The sequence below is a fragment of the Pleurodeles waltl genome, chromosome 12 (assembly GCF_031143425.1).
Source record: "Pleurodeles waltl isolate 20211129_DDA chromosome 12, aPleWal1.hap1.20221129, whole genome shotgun sequence".
NCBI lineage: Eukaryota > Metazoa > Chordata > Amphibia > Caudata > Salamandridae > Pleurodeles > Pleurodeles waltl.
This window is the reverse complement of record NC_090451.1, coordinates 687,928,446-687,944,123: the sequence shown is the minus strand read 5'-3', so window position 1 is coordinate 687,944,123 and position 15,678 is coordinate 687,928,446.

The following is a 15,678-nucleotide window of genomic DNA, read 5'->3' as shown; positions in this document are numbered from 1 at the left end:
ATTGGTCCAGGTAATGTTGGTCACAGATTTGGGGTGTATGAGTACTGTGCCAATGCAGCCTGGATAGTGGGTGGGTAGGAATATGACATTGACAATGCACTTGTTTGCTGTGGTGTGTTGGTCCACTGGTCTTATGTATGTGATCACATGGCCTTGGAACATGTCATCCTGTGCAATCCAGGCATTCTCCCTTCACATTGTGTTGACATTGATCGCGTATGATCTTTTTGTGACTGTCGATGTGTTTCCTCATTGCAGGCCAGTGTGCCTGTGCCACACACTGACACGGGTTTGGAACATTCCACCAGATGTTTACTTATTGTAATAGGATGGACCCAGGGTCAGGGAATGTTGTACTGCCCTCTGTCTGTGCCATGGCACATGTTAAGTTGGCAGACCTGGATTTAGTATGATAAGGGTCAAGCTGGTGTAAACATCCACTACTCTGTTAGCCTAATCTACGGAACAAGGTCTGACAAAGGCCTTTCTTGTGTGGTCTGACGGACAGTACTTTTGGGATATGTGACCTGACTCAATATGTCTAAGATGATCTTGGCTTTGACTGTCCAGACATTTTACCAGCCTATGTGCTTTATAGTGAAATAAAATGTTTAGTGTGAGCAGACACTTGTGTCGTTGTGTTGCTAGTCATCCTTAGCATGATACTACCTGAGACATCTCCCTCCTTCCATTACCTCCCCATGTCTTACTCATGTGCTTCACATATGATTACCATTCCATATTTCAAAAAGTTAAAAAGAGCTAGTAGGTAGTGTTTTAGTGATAGGTGTGTTCCGTAACATATATGCTGAGAATAAAATAATAGTGATGTTGAAAAACAAGAAGTGAGGTGAAGGCATCAGTCATGGTGGGTGTAATCAGTAGAGGTCACAACATTTGAAGTCCAAAGTCCAGTGTCCTTCTACCATGGAAAATGGAAAGTAGTTAGGGAGCAGTCAAAGGAGTGACATCAGGAAGCGGTCACTTGCTGGCAGTGGTTGGTGTCTTGCCATCCACAGCTTCTGGAGTCTAGGGTGGACATCCCCATTCACAGGGGGGCTCCATAAATACACAGGCAAGGGTGTCTGAGGTGGGTGCTTCCCCTGACAGGGCCTCCATTCCCATGACTGGCACCGATGAATGGCCAGGTGTAGATGTGCCAAAGGAGGGGTGGAATGTTGTTGTCGATCCCTGCTCAGGGTAGTGTTAAGGTCCCTCATCACCCCTGTTAGGGAGGCCATGTAGGTATTGTGGGCCTCCCACTGTTCACACGTTTCTAGATGGAAGTCCCTCTGCAGCTCCTTGATTTCCCTGAATCCGATTAGTACTTGGCCATCACAACTTGGGATGTTGGTAGGCTCTCAAGACCTGGTTGTTGGTGTCCTGGCCAGGGGCATCACCAGCAACCTCTTGCTGCTGGGCCACACCATCCCTCCCATGCACCCTACCCTCACATGCCTGCGCCCGTGGTGCAGCCTGCCCCCTTCCACTGGTTCCAGCTCCTTCATTGTCAATGTTGGCTGGCTGTGAATCAGGAACCTGGACTTGGGGGCACAAGATGTTTGGGACTGTCCTCGGGACACAGGTTTAGGGGCGACTGGCTGCCTGAGATGTAGAGGCCATGGGCTGGGAGGAGTCTTTATGACCGCCAACATGGCGGTCTTTTGGCAGCTGCCACTATGGTGGTTTTGGAGGGCCGACCACCAAACTCATAGTGAGGCCCCTAATCTTTTATATACACAATCAACACTCCATACTCATAAAATGTATGTATAAAATAAAATAAAAATTGCTTAGAAGACACACTAACCCAAACTAAAAACCTAAATATTTAAAATTAAACATTAATACATAAAATTGTGTGTTAATGAGTATTTATAACTAATATATTTTATTAATATTTATAAATCTTTCTAAACTTTGAAACATAACATAAAAATATCATAATCAAAAATTAAAAATCATTGGATAAAAGGCACATATCAAACTAAGTTTCAAATTATATATTAAAATGAAGCATCATAAATAATAAACATTCATTTTATTGTCATAATCCAACTATACATCATTTGAAATATTTTTTCAATATAATTAAAAATAAAATTATTTTCTCCAACATTTTACTAACAATTGCATTGTAATTTTCAACATTCAAAAAATCCACAATTATTCAATAAAACGAAATGTACAAAATATTTGCATTACTAAATTTAAATTTCAGAATTTCTTATTGTGTCCACGATTTCTTTAATGGAAATATCTATTTAGATATTTACAATATTTTCAATTTAACATAATTTATCAATACATTCAAAATAATTATAAACTATTATTTATTAAAAATTAATAATGTAACAAACGTATGTATATATGTGTATATATATATATATATATATATATATATATATATATATATATAAAACAATATTAATGTACATACTATCAAAATAATCAGCAGTAGAATTACATTAAAATATTCATTCACTTTTTAAATATTTCCCCACCACAAAAACCGAACATTTTGCTACTGGAAAAAAACATATACATTATTTTTACAAATAATACAACTAAAAATACAATTGAAAAAAAAATCACAATTGATAAATTACCTTACTAAACGCACAAATAAACAAATAATAAACGCTTAAAATCAAATACAATAAAAATACATAGAAAATAACACTGCCAAACCAAATTATAAACAATAATATTTTCTAAAACCATGTTTCTTACACCGATTTTAAAAACTCTCAAAACAATGCTCTTACCCTGAATATTCCTGTCCACTGCATTTTTGACATCCCTATATTCTTGACACAATAATTTTGCAACACAAAGATGATCACCCAAAATAGCCAGACACACAGGGAAAAAGTACCAGAGTTGGTAAGTTGGAAGCATTCTACTTCAATTTACACCTGGGTGACTAGCCCAGTCTTTATTTGTTGAAGAGAGTCCTGATAACTAGCAGCTCTACCTTGCATCCCACCCAACCCCACTTCACAATCCCTTGAGCGCACACAAGCGTCTTCTGGAGATCCATGGTGTCAAAGCCTACATTCGACTACTTGTGCTTTCACCTCTGTTGATTGGAGGTCTCACATTGGGATCTGTGATCAACGATTCACAAGGTAGTATAAAGTGAGCAAAAGGCTTAGTTGAAAAAGTGAATATAAACTAGGTGAATAGTATGAGCAAGTTACTTTCCTGTAACTATGGGTCTGCAACCCAAAGGACTAAGGGGCTCCTTACCAGGCTGGAGGTCTTGAGACCGCAGCCCCGCGGTGACGGAGGACTGCTGCCCTCCAGGCTGTCTGACCGCCACATTAAGACCCTGGCAGTCAGACCGCCAGGGGACCACTGTCACTGCTCTCGATGGGCTGGAGCCAGTCGGACTCCTGGTCAGCCACGGATGTGCTGAACTCAGCACCGCTGTGCTGATCACAACTCCTATTTTCACCAGCCTTTCAATGGTGGGGACCCCGCCATGGAAGGGCTGGCGGAAACACAGTGCATGGGGCCACAGTGGGGCCTCTGCACTGCCCATGCCCAGAGCCTGGGCAGTGCAGGGGCCCCTCTGCCCAGCACCCTCGGAATGTTTTGCAGACAGTGTGCATTCGGAGTGTGGTGTTGTGCAACGGTATTGGCCCTTAAGGGAGCCGAGGCCAATACCGTAGCAGTGGATGAGCGGGAACATCGTGTTATGATGTTCCCACCCATCAGCCCGGCAAAAACATGATAATATGACCAGGGGGAGGCCGCTGGTGTGACGGCTGCCTCCTCCCAGCGGCTTTGGCGGTTTAAGTTCTTGCCAAAGTCGTAGTGAGCCCCTTACTCTTTTCGAAGATAAAAAATCATTATGCTAATGGGAATTTCACACTATAATTCACAGATTGCGCACAATCTGACAGTAAATTTAGGATTGTGCCCAGAGACAGAGGTGCCTACGCAAAACGGAGTAAGCATACTGAGACACACTTTTGCTCTGTTGAAATATCGACTGCAGAAATGTGCTACCAAAATATAGTGGCCAAAATTTCACTGACCAAAATGTCGAAAAGGTAAGTGCATATAGGTAAGTATAGATTTACCTTTCTCAACTCGACATCTTCCTACCTTAAATGTGTGTCATCAAGGTACATGTGTGTCTGGAGTTCAGTATTTTATCCACTGTAGTCTGTGAGCACGATATTTTAGAGTCGATATTAAGGTGAGCTACCCCATCACGTTAGGCATGCTGACATGTGACTGACTCTCTCCCACCCCTCCCATCCTTTCAGATGCGCTGTCTTACAGAGGATACTCCTGTTTCTCTGCAAGCTTACGAATATTCAAAAGAACCAGGCCTTTTTCCAAGGTAAGGGAAATTCGCTGTTGACTCACTTGCATACCAGTCGGAGCAAATTTGTAAAGCAAATGATGAATTGTTTGAGTATGTGGTCCCTCGAGTTATCTAGTGCTGGGAGAGGGGGGGGGAGACCCCGTGTCCTCATTAAAAGTCACCCAACCTGTCTCACGCGGGAGACGGGAGGAGAGACTGAGCAGCGGCGGAGGTGAGCGAGGGGAGGCTGGAAGGGACTGAATATCAGCGGGGACGTTGTGCTTAGTACCAGGTTATTGGTACATTGATTAGGCCCAATTGTGAGGTCATAGTTCATCGGAGTATTTAGAACTAATGCAGAGTATTTAGAACTAATAATTACAAACCAGCATGGCAACTAGGAAAAATAATTAATATATTCCTGCAACATTCGCAGTGCTTAAGTTGAGCCGGTGGTTTCTAGTGCGGGGTACTGGCACTTATTTTTTGCGTGCCGGCGCTTATTTTTCTACCTCAAGCATTTACTGCTGCCTTTTCCCTTGTGTATACATCTATCTATATATATAAATGTGTGTATATATGTGTATATATATATATATATATATATATATATATATATATATATATTTTTTTTTTTTGTTCTTCTTACAGGATAGGCCTGACATAAAAGTGGACTAAAGGTTTTAGTCCTACTTTTATGTCTAACCTGTGCCGGTTTTTATTTTTCAAAATCTGGTCACATTAGTCATGATGCACCGTATAACAGGAAGTAATTCCACACCATCTTGTATGAATAGTTCGTCATGAAAAATACCCGACTTTCATTGGTGGGAGTGAAGATTGTTTTTTTTAGTCGCAATCTTGGTGGAGTGCTGTTCCTCGTGGGCTAAAGGAGCCTTTGAGTTCATTGACATGGGTGCGGCCCTGCCACACGCCGGTTTCGTAGGCCACTGTATGAAATTTAAGGGTACAATCAAAATAATTGATTTAATGTTAATTTCTAAGAGGTGTTAGTTTGAATTCCTTGTTTGGGAATGTGTTGCAGTCCCAGTGGTTGGCCGTGTGTGATGCTTGACTTACTCCAAGCTGGGCTGGAGGGCACCTGTTTTTCCACTATTTGGGCATTACTAATTTTAAAGATGTAGTTTCTGATTTTGCAGTGGTCCTACTCTTCAGTGAGTGTGTGGTCTGTGTTAGGATATACTTACCAAATCCCTCCATCCGTTTTACAGTAATTATTCAACATTTTCCCTGCAACTGCCTTTGGTTCCTCCACTATTCACATCAAAATAGTATACTTAGCTTTGCAGAGATGCCCAACACCTCCCATCCCTTCTCCTCCCATTGAGTTTGCCCACCAGCAAGACCAGCAGCAGCCCAGGGGCACGGGTGTAGCTTGGCCAGTAAGACTGGGGGGGGGGGTGATCTTCAGATTTTTCAACAATCACGCGGGCATATAATGTCGAAATGCATTATACAACAAGCGGGGCACATGAGAGGGGCTAAAGGGGCAGCGGAAAGGGAGACGAATGCAGATTGGTAGGAGCACTAAGGGAGAAGAAAAACAATGTTTTGTAAAATAACCAACATTTTTGAAGAGTTTTAAAGCAGACAGGGAGAGAGTGTGTATGCGTTTTTGTCTCTGTGAGTGAAAATATTCCTTGTGAAATAGGACAGGCACCTCACCAGGCCCGGTTCTAGCGGGTGGGCCATGCCCACCCAAACATGACCATTCGCCCTCCCAATATCAGCGTAAGAGGTCTGTTTAAGTGCTTCCTCTATGTCGGCAAATGTGATTTTTTTTGTGCTTCTTTTTACTTTAATTATCAGTCAGTGGTCAGGGAGAAATCTCTAGAATACATTTTATAGTGCATTGTTTTAATTTTCGCTATTTTATTTGTGTATTGATAATGGAGAAAAATACCACCTTTAGATGATTTTCCCTATTTTTCTACTGTCTGAGACAAAACTCTGGACATGTCCGTGAAAAGAAAACAGCCCGGTGATCTTAGCTCATGTCTGAGGTGAGCTGCAGTGGGGAGGTGTGTGTTGAGGAAGAGGAGACAGGGGTTTACCTGCCAATGATGCAACAGGTGCAGTGACACCAGAGCCTAGGTTGTCGGCTACCTACAGAACTGTCAAAAATTGGGCACACATTGGCCCACCCAAACGCACCCTTGGCCCATCCAGAAATACATTTCTAGAACCGAGCCTGCACCTCACCATACCCGACTGAAGGCACCTGTACTCAACTATTTTCCCAAAAATACATGTATTAGGGGTTGGAGGTGTAACACCCCAAACACAACCTCTCAAGTTATGCCCCTGCCAAGGGGGTGCCTTTTTCAGATGTCCAAGAGCGCCATCTTATGTGCCCCTCCACTCTCCCGCTCGTGTGTCTCTTGAAGCTTTCCAGGATGTCATCAACCGATTGGTCCCACAGCAGATAGCCAAAATGCAGGTCTTTGAGCATGGAATTTTCAATGATTGAGCGTGCTTTCAAAGACCTGTTCATGCCCGTGGTGCCCATCACCAACTGATCACCTGTGTGTGTTCGGCCAGGTCTTCCGCCATGTTGTCCTAAACCTTAGGAAGTGTCTGGTCCTATCCACTCGTACAACATACTAATGACAAAGTAGATGTTTAAGGTCATCCTGTATCCTGACCTAAAGGATGGACAGCAATTTGTGCACCCCAACCCAAGAAAGCCATGTTTGGACCATGGTCTGGGTTTGGGCAGTGACGTTGTCATTTTGTTGGATTGTTTTGACTTCTAGTTGACATTATACTGTCTTCCCTCATCACCCAGAAACGTTCCTATTCCAAATGAAAGAAATCCTGGAGCATGCATGAACGTTGACCAGTACCTGATTGTGTCTCTCCATCATCTGAGTTTGGTGCTTCAGATGGGAGTTTGTCTCTGGGGTGGGTGTTGATAGGGCACATGGATGCTTCCCTGTGTTGGAATCCACATCACACAGAGGCCTACTGATCACAAAACTCCGGATAGAGGGCAGGCCTTGCTCCAGGCTATGCCCCTGCATTTGTGGGTACATGGAACTTAGGATGAGCCCAGTGACAGTGGAAGCAAAGGCACCTAAACCTTTTCTTGGAACTTATCAAGAATACAGGCCAAGCTGTGGGCTCTTTAGAGCCTCGGACAGTTCTGACTTAGTCAACTTATAAATATGAGATAGAGAATCCGGTGGACTGTAAGCCGTGCAATGTACTGAGTATTACAGGAGGAAGTTCCGTATTAGGCAACAATCAGTGCTATGAGACTCACAGCAATACTTCTTCTTAAGAGGATTCAACCTATTGCTTCTAGCAAAGCTAATCTTTGCATCAAAAGGACCCTTTGTGAATTTCTTAGGTGGCCTTGCCTTTCACCCGCATGCCTTAGAGGAACAACTGAGGTTCTTTTTCATGCAAGAACAGATGTTGTCTATCTCTCTCCCTGTCCACTACAGCTATGGGGTCCACCGGCAAGCCGATAAGGCCTGTTTCGGTGCTCGCTGTACCATCTGCTGGAGTTTAAAAAACCTGCTTTCCCTGGAAGCGAAGGTTCTTCTTCAACTGTCTACATAAATCTTAAAAACTTCATTTAAATAGTTTGAAAAAGGACCGGTCAGTTATTGACTATTTAACTTACATGTACAAATAACTGAACAACTGCTGATACAAATATTGTACAGCAGGAAACATTATTGACTTTGAAAGAGTAACTGTTGGCAACATTGTTGAAACTATCCCAACATTAAACAAAAAGAGCTAGCAGGCTATACAGTAACAAACTCTAAACAACAGTCTGAATTATCACATTGAAGAGAAACCAATATTTGGCGCTACAGTCTGCTCTGTGTTTATTATTGAAAGACATGCACTTAAATGTATGTAATGCGAAGGGAAATACTTAAACAGAAAAATATAGAGATTACATCAGGTGCTTCTGGTGTTGATGGACCCTAAGGTGTAAACTCCTCTCCATTTCTGCAGCTAGGGAGCTGGTGGACAGTGGATGTTCATAGTTCACCTGTGAAATGCTAAAATGTGAAACAACAGTGTCGCAGAGCAAAGCGTTACCGTGCCAAGCTGCTATTGTTTTATTTACATGCTTTTAAGCAGAAGAGAGTATGTTAAGTGTACAGTGCTAACTAATATAGATGCACGCACAAAGTACTGAATTGGTGGCACAATGTGATGCAGAAGGTGCCACAATTCAGTGTGTGGTCTAGGCCATCAAAAATATATATGACTAACAGCAGCGTCTCCCCCACTATTGTGGAGGGGCGTCGTCCCCCAACAGCAGCAGCAACTGCAAACCTTTTACGATAAAAAGATAATAAACTAAGTTTATTATTGTTTTATTGCAAAGGGGCGGGGGCTATGGGGCGTGACAGGGACAGAGGAGGAGTGCTCTGTGTACTTCACTCAGTGCGCATGCATGTTTGGCCAGCCGTCTGGGGCGGGCCAAACACACATGACCACTGGGCTTTCTCCAACCCGGCACTGTGTTACTGGGTTGGAGACAGCAGGCAGAGGTTCCCACTCTGCCTCGGAGTTCTAAGCCAGGGCGCTCCCTCCAGTGCTACCGCTGCTTTCCTGCTGCCAGGAGAGTGAAAGCAGCAGTAGGATTGGCCGCAGGACAGGCGGGAAGCCTGTGCCTGCTGTGAGGAAAGAGGAGCGGCAAGGAAGGTACTTTTTTTTTCTCTAAATTATTTTTTTTGTTTGTCCTTCACCCCTACCCCACTGCCACGCGCCACCCCGATCCTTTTCCCAACTGCCAGCCGCGACTGAACGACAGGCAAGGATATGAGGGACCTCTGCAAGAGAGATGTGGACTGATGTGGGCTGAGGGATGCAACCCAATTTTATGACAATGGGAAAGTGGACAACTGCAGGTTTAACGAGTAATACCTGCATGTTATCATCAGAGGATACTTCTTTCAGTTGTTGTTTTTTCATACACATCCTTCGATCTTAGCCATTGTACCTTGCCAAAGTTGAGATCCAGATGCTAGATATTCATGCCGTGCTGCCTTTGGTTAGTTGTGTGGAATAGCCATGGTACATTGGTAGTTCAGGTCATATAAGGTATTTGTATCTACACCAGTCAGCACTTAATTGACATGACAGAGAGAGAGGTACATATCATAGTTGTCAGTTGCATAATGTTGAAAAGCAATTTGGTACAAATGTTTTAATCGAGTCTTAGGGCTTCATTAAACCATTGTGCATATGTCACTGGAGAATGTGGTGGGTTAAGGCAGCAGACACTAAACAGCTTGACACAAATTCCATGGAATCCGGGTACATGCTTATCGCTTGCCTCTATGTACTGAAGTGATGCTTGGCTGTAGGTTTGTCCTCAGCATCCTGACCAAGACATGCATTGACATGTCCTGGGCCACAATGGGGCAACTTACCAGGCTTTGTCACACATCGGCTGTGAGTAGCCAGACCACATTGGAGGAATGGCAGTAGAGGTGGTGCCACATGCATGAGGGTCTTGCAATAGAGAACATGCAACTGTGCCATTAACGTGATGGGGATGTATGTCAGTGGTGAGGTATCACTGAAATATTCTAGAGTGTATTGACATTGACAGTGGAAGGGCATACCACAGCAATACCACAGTGATGCACTGACACTGGTAGCATTGGATAATATAATTTGCAATTTTGTCAGGTGTGTGTTTGTGACACGCACTCATTTGATATACACCTAGCTGGGTGATAGGGATATGATATTATGTTATTCATGTTGGTGACCTTGCCTATGGGTGGTGGCTGCTGCTTGCACTTTTGTGCGCATTGAGTCTGGGTTGCGTTAAGGACAGACAAGTCAACATAAGTCTTTTATTGCTGTGTACCGGGTTTGTGGTGGAACCATTATCAGAGTTTTTTGGCAGTAGGTCTCATGCCTGACATGTCTGCCTTATATGAACCTGATGATAATAGATGGGAGTTTGTGGATAAAGTACAGGTGGAGCTGTGTTGTCATGCCTGGCCTGACGTTAGGGTTCCCGAAACAGAAGGTCATGGACCTGGTCTGGATACATGGTGGACATGATGTGTGGGTCCAGTTAGGAGAGACGGACGCAGGATCTAGGCCACAACCAGTGACTTTGCCACTTCTGTCATGGCATACATACCCTTCACATACCTCCTCTCGTCTTAGAAATGTTTTTGGTGTCTCTAATCAGGTGTACCTCCAACCCAATGCATTTATCTTGTTGGCGATGTCCTGTCACAATGCTTCATTTCCTGCTCCTTTGAATGTAAGAGAAGGAAGACTGTGAATTTGCCTGTAGTGCTCAGCTACATAGATAAAAATAATGCATGTTTCCTTATAGAAATTCCCCTTCTCTTTTTATGGTCTGTATTTGTGAAGTTGTTGCTGAGTCAAAGCTCCACGAGGTAACACAGCACAAGGGAAAGGAGGCAGACACAGAGGGTAACTTATCATATTTGCCTTATGTGTGTGATTGTGCATAGATGTTGACTTACTCCATATTCAGTGGTATTCAGAGTTCTGTGCAAAATAGGCACAGTTCTCGGTATATCTACATTAGACAGTGTTAATGCTAATGTACATGTACACACAAAAGGGTCTAAAAGGAAAGTTTAAGAGACCAAGGGCCATGGTGGATGTACGGAATGCAGGTTTTGCGACTCGCAAAACCTTATGTACAATAGTGTCAATGGCGCTGTTTGCAATTCACAAGGGGGTCGCAAATGACCTACCTCATGAATATTCATGAGGTAGGTCGCAATTTGTGATCCTATTGGGAATGGCCGCCCTTACAGGGATGGTGGCCTGCTGGAGACAGCCGACCACCATGTCTGTGACTGCTTTTAAATAAAGCAGGTTTTTTTTTAAATACACCCCGTTTTCCTTAAAGGAAAGTGAGATGCATTTCAAAAACAAAAAATGAAAAGTTTTCTTTTCATTTTTTCAGGGCAGGCAGTGGTTCCTAAGCCCAGGTTTCATGAGAGTCACAATAGTTAGTGGAATATGTACAAAGTAGGATCAATTTGTTGTGTACTTTCCTACATGAGTTTTTGTGTCGTCTAGATCTGGGTGTGATTGTGGGGAATGCCACAATGTGGTTCAACTCTATCCGAATACAAGAATTGGATGGGGTATGGATGTCTCTGTGCATCCAACCAGGGATTTGACACATTCAGATTTACAAAGGTTTGTAAACCTGTTATTGTGTCATATTGGTATGCTTTCCAAAGGGTGTCATTAGGAGGATAGAAATCTTTCATTCTACTTGCTATTTCCTCTTTCTATGAATGATGCATTCTACATCACAGTTGGAAAGAGAAAATGCTTCTTTCTGCAGAAAAACAAACTTGCAAATAATGCAGGCACCCTTACACTATGGTGCAAGGGTGCGTGTGTTGGCTCTAGGCAGCATGCAGTATGCCAGAGAGACGAGGGAGGAGAAATTCTCTGTTTTGTTGTGTGGCATGCAATTGGCAGACCAATTTAAAAAAGGTGGGAGAGACCAATAGTTGACTGTTTCTTGCAGGCAATGTTAAAATAACCTGCCTTGCAGCTATAATCATTGTTGCTGGTACCAATGTCAATCCTCTACAGTCCGACAAGCTGCTAGTGGTTGTGCCCAGTAAGGAGGTTGCTCATAGTGTGTCACTTTAAACAATGGAGTCCCACTCTGGGTCTCAATCTGTATCACTAATGCCTCTGGCTCAAGCATGATCATCATGTATACTAAGGTATGGGACAAAAATCTACAGTTTGCTATGGTGAGCGTGCAGCGGGCACACATTCTCCCAATCCAGAAGGGGGCCTTTCAATATTCCATTAGTTATCTTTACAATCTCAGACATTGAATCAGAGATTGACGTTTTTTACCCATCATGAGTTCTCAGATATGCAAATCAACCTTGGTCGTGCTCCAGTAGTAAATGGCCTGGTGGGCACACGAATGATGGATTGGAACGCTGTTCAGAGTAATGGTCAGTGGCTTTGATTACTTCAACCTTTCCACCCATTAGTGTGATGCCCTTTGTGCAAGGGCTGTGCCCAGACTTGGGCCCTGTGCTCCCTGTGCCATAGGCATCAAGCTACAACCGATGGAAGAGGCCCAAATAGGCTGACACCGGTGCTGGGTTACTTGGGTGCCCATTCAGTGTGAACCTGGCCTGGCAGTTCAAGCTAGACTGTCTCTATTGGAGCAGAACCAAGAATGATTTGCTTATGGCTAGTTCCTTTCTGAAGTGACACGATGGGCAAAAGAAATATGGACTGGAATGCAGCCCAGAGTAAATTATCAGTGGAAGAGGTTAATTCAAGCAATTTAATAATCACTTTTTTGTGTACCTCAGTGCGACGCCTAGGTGCACCGAGTTATGTCCAGATGATGGGGCACTGTGTTACTGTGCCACAGTACTAAAGCTACACCTGACTGAAGAAGCTCAGAAAACCGGTCATTGGCAGCTTGTGTTCCTGTTCAGATGGAGGCTGGCCTTGGGCTGGTATGTGCCTATTGGAGCAGGAGCAAGGTGGATTTTCATATTGCGAATTACTGTCTGAAGTGATGTGGTGGGAAAAAAAACACAATGAATTGGAATGTTGCCCAGAGTAATTTACAGTGGCTGGGATTAATTCAAGCTGTTCACCTTTTTGTGTCCCCCATTACTGTCTGAAGCCACCAATGCTTGTTACATCCTTTGCCAATTAGTGATTTTACTGATTTGGCCCATTATTGCCTTGGTCCATTAATGTTCATAATGGCTGGGCCATTGACGCTCATTACAATCTTGGGCCATTGATGCTGATTCTGTCTGGGGCCGTTGATGAGCATTACTTCTTGGAAGTATCGTTGCTCTTATTCTCTTTTGTTAATGGTGCATCTTAATGCCTTATGTTATTGACAATCAGGACTGTAAAGGCATGTACTACAATGACCACTCATGCGTACACTGTCTGAAGCCACTGATACATGTCATTGCTCGAGCAATCAATACTGTGTGGTCTAAGCGGGTGTTGATGCCCCACATCCATCAGGTATTTGGTTGGTTGCTACTGCATTCAAATTTTGTAAAGTGTCTGAATCTGGTACCTGCACTGCTCCAGCAGTGAGATAAGGTCACAGAGGATAGGGTGTATTTATTTTTATTTACACATCCATGCACTCGTGAATCTTTTGTGAATATTTCCAAGCTCTCAATTATCTAGGCAGGTACTCAATGTAAGAAACTGAGGCACTAGAGACAGAACCCAACTTAAAAATAAGCACAATCCTTGTCACAGGGAACCACTAAAGTCACTAAATAAACCTAAGCTGAACACCATGCTAGTTATAGCATAGAGCGGACAGGCTTAACTAGAGGCAATGTGTAAAGTATTTATGCAGTAGTAAAATAGCAAATCAGAAAAAAACACACACAAAAAAATCCAAATTAGAAAAACAGAGAAGATTTTAATAAATAAAATGGCAGAAAAACATCAAAAATTCTATTAGTAGAGGCGGAGTTATTAATTTTTAAAGTCTGCATTTAAAAATTGCGCCAAAAAGCACTAAGTGTCAACCTCATTCAACTGGTCATGCTAGACTGAGACAAAGGTTAGACTAAGGCCGACCGCGATGGAGAGTGCGTTTGAAACAAAGACCAGGTTCACAAACTTACCTTCTCACTTAGAAACTATTATGGAGGTAGAAAGTCTTCAGTGGAACTAGGCAGCCGACTGGATCAGAGGAAGGGCTCACCAATGACAGTGAGCCGCTGTTCGAGATCTTGGAGTAGATCAGAGGCTGCTTGGTTACGGACCTGGTAAAGCTATTGTTAAAAGTTGCCGGGGTTGTCAAGTGCTCGGCATTGAGACTGGGGAAGCTGGTGATCGAGTGCTCCTTTTGTCAAATCTAGTGAAGCCCTGGATAAAGGTTGCTGGTGTTGATGATTGTTGTTGAGTCTGGTAAAGTTTTCATTTAGGCAGTGAAAAGTATACTTTGACCACAGCCAGAGGTCTAGGCCTTGGGGACAGTACTTGGGGGATCACGACTCATTCGCATAGAAGGCAGCAGAGGAGACCATGTCAGGTCAAGTTGTGTCTGGTCAGCTACAAAGGAGGAAAAGCCCTCTTAAAGTATGTTTTATTCTGCAGTTCCTACTGGAGGTCAGGCAACTAGCCCATTGGAATCATTTTTTTGGTCCTGGGTTCATGGCAAGAGGGGACAGACTTCTTTCAGGTTTTTCAAACAGCAGGATCGTCCTTCTTCTGATTCTTCTCCAGTCCAACAGTGTTCTGGGGAGGGTACTGTGGATGCCACATTTATGCCAAGTGCCAGCCTGTGGGTAGAGGCAACCACTGGCCACAACGTAGAAAATAAAGTGAGAGCTTTCAAAGATGATGATCCTATACACTTTTACAGCATCGCCTGTGTGTTTCACTGTAAACTCTCCCACAGTTCTCCATCTACCTACATCCATTGGATTTGGAGCCTAGCCATCGAGCGGGACAAAAGACAAGGGCAGGCCTGGTGTCAGGTTCTTCTGCTTGTGACAGGATAAGCCCTGCTTGATGTGTAACTAGCCCCTGTGTACAAAACCCTGACCATCCTGTCAAGAGAAGACCAATACACCCTCACACCCAAGCTATTTGTCCTCTGTCTGGGTGCAATCCACATCTCACCACAGGGGAGCCATCAACAAATAGGTGACAGTTGAATAACCGCAGAAAGGCCTCCGGAGGTTTAGGCAAGGAAAGGTATATGTTCTAAAAGTACATTTTCCAACATAGTTAATCTAAATTCGACTCCACCATTAATGCAGAATTTGAATAACTATTAAAATGAGCCCTCAGATTCTATTTTGCTTCCAACCCGAATTATTGTTAAATGATTAGGGCCACTGGAAGATGCAATTATGTGGCTGTGTTTTTTTTGCATAATTAAGGGTTTACTGCATTTTCCACATAACCCATCATCTGCTGCATAATTTGCAGATTTAAAAAAAATATATTTTCCAGCTCATATGGATCAAATGTTAATAAAATACGCGGCGATATGTGTTTGCATGTGTTGGAAGACCCTTCGCAAAGGTTAACTAGTCATCTGTCAGTTTCTTATTTATGTCTTTGGTTGTTACATTTGTACTAATGAGGTGAAAGTGTTGTCCAGATAGTATTACTAGGTGTAAAAATTACAAAATAATGAAGTAATACTTTAAAAAATGTGCTGTTATGCCACATCATTTGGCTTTCCTTGCCACTTACTTTGGTGCTCCCTGACACATAATTCGGTGCTCCCCTGATGCATAATTCAGTGGCCCTGATTATAATGTAATCCTTTGTTTTCCTAGAGGGCAGCTAACCTTGACACAGTG